This window comes from Mastomys coucha, unplaced genomic scaffold, assembly GCF_008632895.1.
Source record: "Mastomys coucha isolate ucsf_1 unplaced genomic scaffold, UCSF_Mcou_1 pScaffold1, whole genome shotgun sequence".
Taxonomy (NCBI): Eukaryota; Metazoa; Chordata; class Mammalia; order Rodentia; family Muridae; genus Mastomys; species Mastomys coucha.
In genome coordinates, this window is record NW_022196891.1 from 77,947,096 (window position 1) to 77,954,201 (window position 7,106).

Below are 7,106 nucleotides of genomic sequence, written 5' to 3' on the forward strand. Positions count from 1 at the left end.
GTGTGTGTGTGTGTGTGTGTGTGTGTGTGTGTGTGTGTCTGTGTGTTTGGGGGTGGGAGACATGGCGCACACAGTGCTGCCACACAGGTTTTTTAAGTCCTATAAGGAGGGAAGGGCTGGGGGAGCTTCACTGTTAGGTCCCTGTGCCCTCTCCCATCTCCAGCTCTGACGATGCAAACAGGATCTCTCAAGTTTTCCATTGGCTTAAAATGGCCTGATGTGCATCTCACCTCCTTTAAGGAGGAAGGCTAGGCCATGCCTGCTGCTGAGCTGGGTTGGCAGATGCCCATGTTGGGGTAGCAGGAGTAGACTGCCCGGCATGCATTATCCTCCTTCGCTCCACAAGCCACTCTCTGTGCCCATCTGCACTACCGCACCCAGCTGATTCTCAGAGATTATAACCCGTGGTTCCTCACTAGCCTGCAACAGGACTGCCTAGAACCTGCGGGGCTTTTGAGGGTTCCAATCCAGCCTCCTTGTTGCGCAGGTACAGGGAGAACTTTCTGCCGAGCCCCCGGAGGCCAGGCTAGCCTTCCAGCACTGCACTCTGGGTTTTTCTTAGGAGGCTGGGAGAGTGCTGAATTTGCCTGTAGCAATTGCCTAGGTCACAAAAAGAGCATCAAGTCTCCAAGGGCTACAAGTAAGGAGTTCAAGCACAAGTGGAGGGAACTGGGTGTGGCTCAATGGTAGAGCACTAGCCTAGCAACTCCTCAGTGGAAAGAAAAGGAAAATCCCTAGGTAGCCACTGACTTTCAAGATGCCCCGCCCACCCACCATCATTGTCTCATTGAACACAGGTTCTCAGAAGACAGGATCCTTTCAGGAGCTGGGAGGCCTCCCACAGCAGGGTGCACAATGGGAAGAGAACAGAGTCACCTCACACTTGGGCGAGGAGTTCATTTCCATTTTCTGGGTGGTTCTGTTTTATCTGAGGGACAAAGCTGGTTGGGCAGTGGATCTGCCTGAGGCAGGCAAGGGGGAAGGCATACTTCCCTGAGTAAGCAGGGGAGACCCGCTCCCCTAAATCGCTCTTCTCTTCCCAAGCACTTAGGTCCAGAAACCTGCAGCTTGACTGCCTTATATTTTAAAAAGATTTAAAAAGCAAACTATTCAAGGAAGGTGGATTTGCTTAAAATTTAGACAAGGGAGGGTCTCTTAAGTTTCTCCAGACAGCGTCATCTTGCACTTTATAGAGAGCCAGAGAACAAAGGTAAAACATGGGTAAATTTAACTGTGAGTGTGCGAGCTGATACGTGACTGTTCCGTGACATGGCGAAGGGGAAGGTTTTTATCGTAGATGTGAGGGAGAGAACAGCCAGAGGATCCTGGAGGCGTCCAGAGCAGAGACAGAGAGCAGTAGATTGAACAAGCAGGCTGCACGTGGCCATGAGAGAAGCAGGAGAACATCATGGGGTGGGGGTGGGGAGCGAGAGATGAAGACCAAGAGAAGACCCAGAGGACGCATGGCTGAAATAGCAGGCTTATAAAGAAACGGACAGATGGAGAGGAAACCCATGAGCTGGAGAAGTTTGGGGTCCTGGAGGAGGTGAGGAGAGCTAGGTCCTTGTGACACTGAGGGAGCCTGGAGGCCAGCAGGGGCTTTGGCATGCTAATAGGCACCAGTGTTAGCCATTTGTCCCCTCTGCCAGTGTTAAGGAAATGACTCCTTGAGGAGAGGGGAGCCAGCTTCAGGGGTTCTAGAGCGATGCTGGCGTTTGTCTAATCACCAGACTTGGGGGAAATGCCTTTCATTTGTACGTGGCAGTGAGTCAAGCTAATCTGTCTTTTCCCAGAGCCTAGGGGAGCCAGGTGCCTCTGCTCTCCATTCTAGAGGTGGATTTAAATTCAAGCCTCTCATGGCTCATGAAGGCTGCCGGCCATGTTCAGTTTACTACTTTCTCTAAGCCAAACCCTTCAGGAAGCCTCTTGGCTGTGCTCTCTCTCATATAGACAATAAAAACCTTCCTGTTAACCATGCCTTGGAGCGGCCATGTCCTCAATTTATACAAGCTGCACTGTGTCCCTCTGATAACACATGGAGGCTCTGGGACCTCCTAGCCCTGGCCAAGCCATCCCACAGCCTTCCCAGGCCATGGAGCAAACTGCAGGCACGTTAAAGCAGGCCAGCCGTGTCCACGGCAGGAAGGCTCATGGTCAGACATCCACTGTCTAGAGGAAGTTCAGAGAGCCTTGGACTGCAACGCTGTGGTATTACTTACAGAAAGACAGGAAAATGGGGAGATAGAGGAGCCCCTGAACCCCAGGATCTGGCTAAGTCTCTTCAAGGAGCTTTCAAACTGCGTGCAAGGGACCATAATCCTTTGAGAGAAGCCCACAGATAAGACTGAACCATGCTGAGCAGTCACAGCACATGCCGCTACTTCCTTGTGGCATGTAGTAAGAATTCCTTTGAACTTTTTTGACCTGCTTTAAAAAAAAAATACTTCTCTCTTATCAGGAAACAAGTGTACAATGAACCCCACAAATCACAGTGTAAATAAAATGTAGATAAAAATGGGTATGCTAAAACATTTTCAATCTTCTCAATCCTTTGAACAGGGAGACTCCGGAAGCCATCAAGGCACCTCCGTGGGACCCTCCCTTGGGATGGCACTCACACAGAGGTGGGCACCTCTGTTACATTGTGGCATCTTTCTCCATCCCATCACCTTTGAGAAGCAGAGATAACATCAGGACAAGGGAGAGTACAGCGATAACTAGGCGTAGGGCAACGGAGAACCTAACACACCCCAGATAGAGGGGACGGGAGGCCACTAGTCCCTTCCTCTACCCACTGCCTTAGTGAGGGTTTCTACTGCCGTGAAGAGACACCACAATCATAGGAAGTCTTAGGGCTGACTTATAGTTTAGAGGTTCAGTCCGTTATCACCATGGTGGGAAGCATGGCAGCATGCGGGCAGACATGGCGCTGGAGAGGGAGCTGAGGGTTCTACATCTGGATCTGCAGACACATGAAGAGGACAGAACCACCAGGGCTGCTTGAGCACCTGACACCTCAAAGCTTACCCCCTCCCCCCACACCGTGACACAGTGTCTCCAACGAGGCCACTACTCCAAAAGTCCACACCTCTTAAAATGATGACTCCCTATGAGCCTCTGGGGGCCATTTTCCTTCAAACCACCTCACCCACCCACCCACCACTAGTTTGCTCTCAGTATAAGTGGGCTTAGGCTGGGCTAGGGTGAGGCTGGTATAGTATACATAAGGTAGGGGAACTGCAGTTTACCTGAAGGGAGGCTATAGCTCCTGAGTAGCTATCATCCATGATAAGATGGGACTTATCAGCGATGGAACTGCCCCCAAGTCACCCACAATGCTGTAAAGAGTCCCTCACTAGGTTCCTGTAAGCCCAATCCATTCATGGATTCATCAAGTTGTTCTGTGGAATCATTTGTCATTGCTGCCTATCTGAGATGAATAGATACTTGTCCCCGTGGCTCCTTTTAAGTCTATATTGAAACCTTTTCTTAAAAAACTCCAGTTCTACCTCATACTGACTAACCCTGAAATCCCCTTCTGCACCCTAGGTCCAGATCCTGGCTGCACCTGACTGGATGTCTCAGGGAAAGCCACGGGCTGACAGCCACAGTGCTGAACTATGTCCTTGGTTCTGAGGAAGGCCTGGCTCTTGCTTTATCACCACATGGAATATTACAACCCTAAGAAGTAAAGGGCACTTCCCCGTGTGTAGAGAGCACGTAAAGTTCAGAGAGAGGTTTGGTGAAGATAATCTAAGAAGTAAGCGCCCAGGAGACAGCCACATTGCACCACTGCTCACCAGCCTCTGGGCTGCTAGAAGCCGCAAAGGCTCCACCTTCTTAATCACAGCCAAGGCTTGGTGTCTGTCAGTTGGTCAAGTAGAGTTCTCTGTAAAGGCTTTTTAGAAACACAGCCAAAGCAATGCTTTCCCCCTCAAGTGAGCCCCCCCAGCCTTGGAAGAGCGCACAGGTGTGGCCCTGCACAGTGGCTTGGCTTCACAGGAAAGTGCAGATGACCAAGTGGCAGACAAGGGCAGGCAGGCACTGGGCCAGGAGTCAGATGCCACCCCAGGCCTGTGATGGTGGAAGGAACATGCAGGCCACTCTGAGAGGGAAAACAGCTGCTCTCTGGGGAGAAAGCATGAACTGTGGTTTTCCTCAGTAATCAATAAACCCTGGCAGCAGGACTGTGCTCCTTTGAACCGGTTTGTGAAACTGATTATGTCTGAGGATGGAGACCCAGTCTCCCCCATTCCCTGGCACCACCATGCAGGAGAAGGTTCCTGGCAGAGGTTGGACTCCCTCTTGGGTACTTTTTCCTAGTCTTATCAACTCAGCTCACTGGAGACTCCACCATGCCACCAGTTTGATCTGAAGACCACCTGCAGGTGACCCCAGTGGGACTGAGTAGTGGCCCTCCTGCATCCAATCTTGTCCTTGACCTCTGTCATCCCCCAGCCCACCAGCCTGGCTGTGTTCCCATATTCTGAGATCTTAAATCAGGAAATGGAATTTGGCCTCTGCCCTTCAAATTCTTGAGCCTGGGCCAGAACCCTAGGGGAAACAAAAACAAAAAGGGCAGAGGCACCAGATAAGTAGGGCTGTGCCTGGGCATGCCGGGGCTCTGTGCACGGGAGGAAGGATGCTGTTCATCCTTGCAGGGCTTTTTGTGGGTACCACTTGTGCACTAGTTGGGCTCTGAGCAGAACTACTGGACCCCAGGGGTCTGATGCAGGCTCTCACCCTTTCAGTAAAAATCCCTCCCTCTGCTACCATGCACTTCCCTCTCAATACCTCTGGGGAGCAGGTGTGTAAGGTGCAGCCAGAGGCAGGAGCAGTCACACCAGATAACATGGGGTGTTAGTGATGAAGGTCACACAGCTGACTCAGGAGCATCTGAGGGTCTAAGGGGAAAATCTTGTTTTCTTGGAAGGAGGGGCAGCAGAAAGCTTGGGGCCCCCTCAGTGACACTGGTCACTCCTCCAGAGGGCAACTGGGGACATAAAAGTCACCCCCACCAGGCACACTGCTGCCTCAGGACCTTTGCATGTTCTGTCCTCTGCCCAGGGGCCCACTCCTGACCCTCCGGAGTGCGAAAGTATTGTCTCTGTGAGGCCTCCCTCTCTAGTCAACAGTCCGGGTTTCTTTTTATGGCTTTCTGTCCTACAGCTCACATATAATTTATATTTTATAAATAGATGCTCATTTATTTTGTGGTGCTGGGGATCTGACCCAGGGTCTTGAATTTTGTTTGTTGTCTGCACTAAAAAGCTCCCAGAGCCCATGAGAACACACCCTCTGCCATCCCCAGGGTTGGGGGCAGTGTTTGTACAGTCAGTCTCGGTCCTTGAGCACAGCCGCCTTGGACATATTTTTTCAGGGACACAGGAAGCCCTCACGTGGCCCTCCTCGTGTGAATATTAGGGAATGGAAAGTCTTTGCTGAGCACGCCCATGTTTTTGCTCCACCACCCCTGTCCAGTCTTGTGTGAAGTCAGACCACGCACAGCCAGTGAAAAGCTCCCTTTGAGGAAGGAAGCAGCAGCTATCACAGTAAAAAACAAAGTGAGCCTCTCTGCCACTTTAAAAAAAAAATCAGGCCGAAATCGGAGGCAGAGAAGCAAATGTTGAGCTCTACAGTCCTGCTGGCAGCACATAGAATGCCAGCACAGGCGCTGTCGTGGGGTTGCCATGCCTGCATACATACCAGATCCCTCCACCTCCCTCCTGATCCCACCAACCAGATGACTAGAAAGGCTATGCAGACCTCGGGCCGCCGGAAGTTTAACTGACGGGAGGTGCAGGCTGGAGAAGTTAAAATTAAGAGTTGCTGCATGGATCGGCTCCGGTGCCTGGGCAAGTAGCAAGCCTGGAACCCAAGGGACAAACATGCTTCCGGGAGAGGGGGGCGGAGCGGTGGAGGGAACCAGGGGGCTGAGGAGCCAGCATCGTAGTCAGCCGTAGCACCCACCCCTTGCTTCTGAAAAGCAACGGGACTGCCCCGGGAGGAGGATGGGGCGTCAGAAGCAGGACTGGAAGACAAGGCCTACTGCATGCAGGGGATCATCAGTTTTGGGATAGTGGGAAGCGCGTTTAGCCGCGGGAGATATGCGCAGCCCTAGCAACTCTCACGCAGGAGTGCCGCCGCTGTTCCTGGAGCTTACTGTCAGGGTCGCGCTCCTGCTCCTACTCCCGCGGCGGCTGGTGTTCAGTTCCTCCACTCCCCAACTCCTCTTGAGCTTCAGTGCTTGCAACTGAGCTATGGAGACAGCAGCGGCCTGTTGCTCCGCCCTCTAGTAGCCCCGCCCCGCCCTTGGCTCCACCCCTCCACCCCAACCCCGAGTTGCCTAGTTGGCCTAGGCCGGCTGAGCACCTAGCTAAGGTTTCACCTATTCTGGCAAAGTCTGCTGTTGTGAACGGGATATTGGCAGTTGAAACTCTGCAGTCTATGGACTCTAAACACAAGAGCCCGAGTTGGCCTGGGGCTACAGCCTTCCTCTCGCCTTTCTAGCAATTCGTTGTAGTCATTTTATAAGCGAATCGGTCTGGGAATAAAGCTTGAGGGTAGGGTGCGTGTCTCGCATGGGCAAGGCACTGGAGTTCATTCCCAGAGCCACAAATAAAATAGAGAGTGAAGTGTGGATATGAACTCACAAACCTTAAGTTTGTCTTTAAAGCGCGCCCCTGAGGCTGGTTGATCTGAAGCCCAGGAGGCATGGACACCAAGCAGAGATCAATCAGTACAGGGAGGGAGGAGACAGAGCTGCCTTTCAAGCAAGCAGAAGCAGTGGGCCAACAACACTTCCTGGCACCCTTGGGGCTAACCTGCTCTCCATTAACCAGCCTGCCCAGTCCCCTGACTTTATCCTCGTAGCCCTCCTAAGACTAGCCTAGAGCGTTCACAAGCTTCAACAACTACACGGACAAGATGGCCAGGCACACCACTGTGAGGGCCTAGCAGCGCCTGCTGTGGGGTCCAGGTTTATCACCCTGCACACATTTGAAGGTAGGGATCTTAATTTTCACCTCTCACCCCTGGTCTCCGGCCTCCTTCGTTGCTCATCATGGCCCAAGCCTTCTCCATTCTAACTGAGGGCCAGTTTCTCT

General features: G+C 52.3%; 1 protein-coding gene across 1 annotated transcript in view; it reads right to left on the reverse strand.

Annotated features, from left to right (window-relative positions):
• Ephx1 (epoxide hydrolase 1) overlaps positions 1 to 6,295 on the reverse strand; it is a 45,967-nt gene extending 39,672 nt beyond the window's left edge. Inside the window, exon 1 of the mRNA XM_031379382.1 lies at positions 6,164 to 6,295. The gene's annotated coding sequence lies outside the window, so the exon portion shown is untranslated. The remainder of the gene's footprint in view (positions 1 to 6,163) is intronic.
• Positions 6,296 to 7,106: the final 811 nt, after the last annotated feature.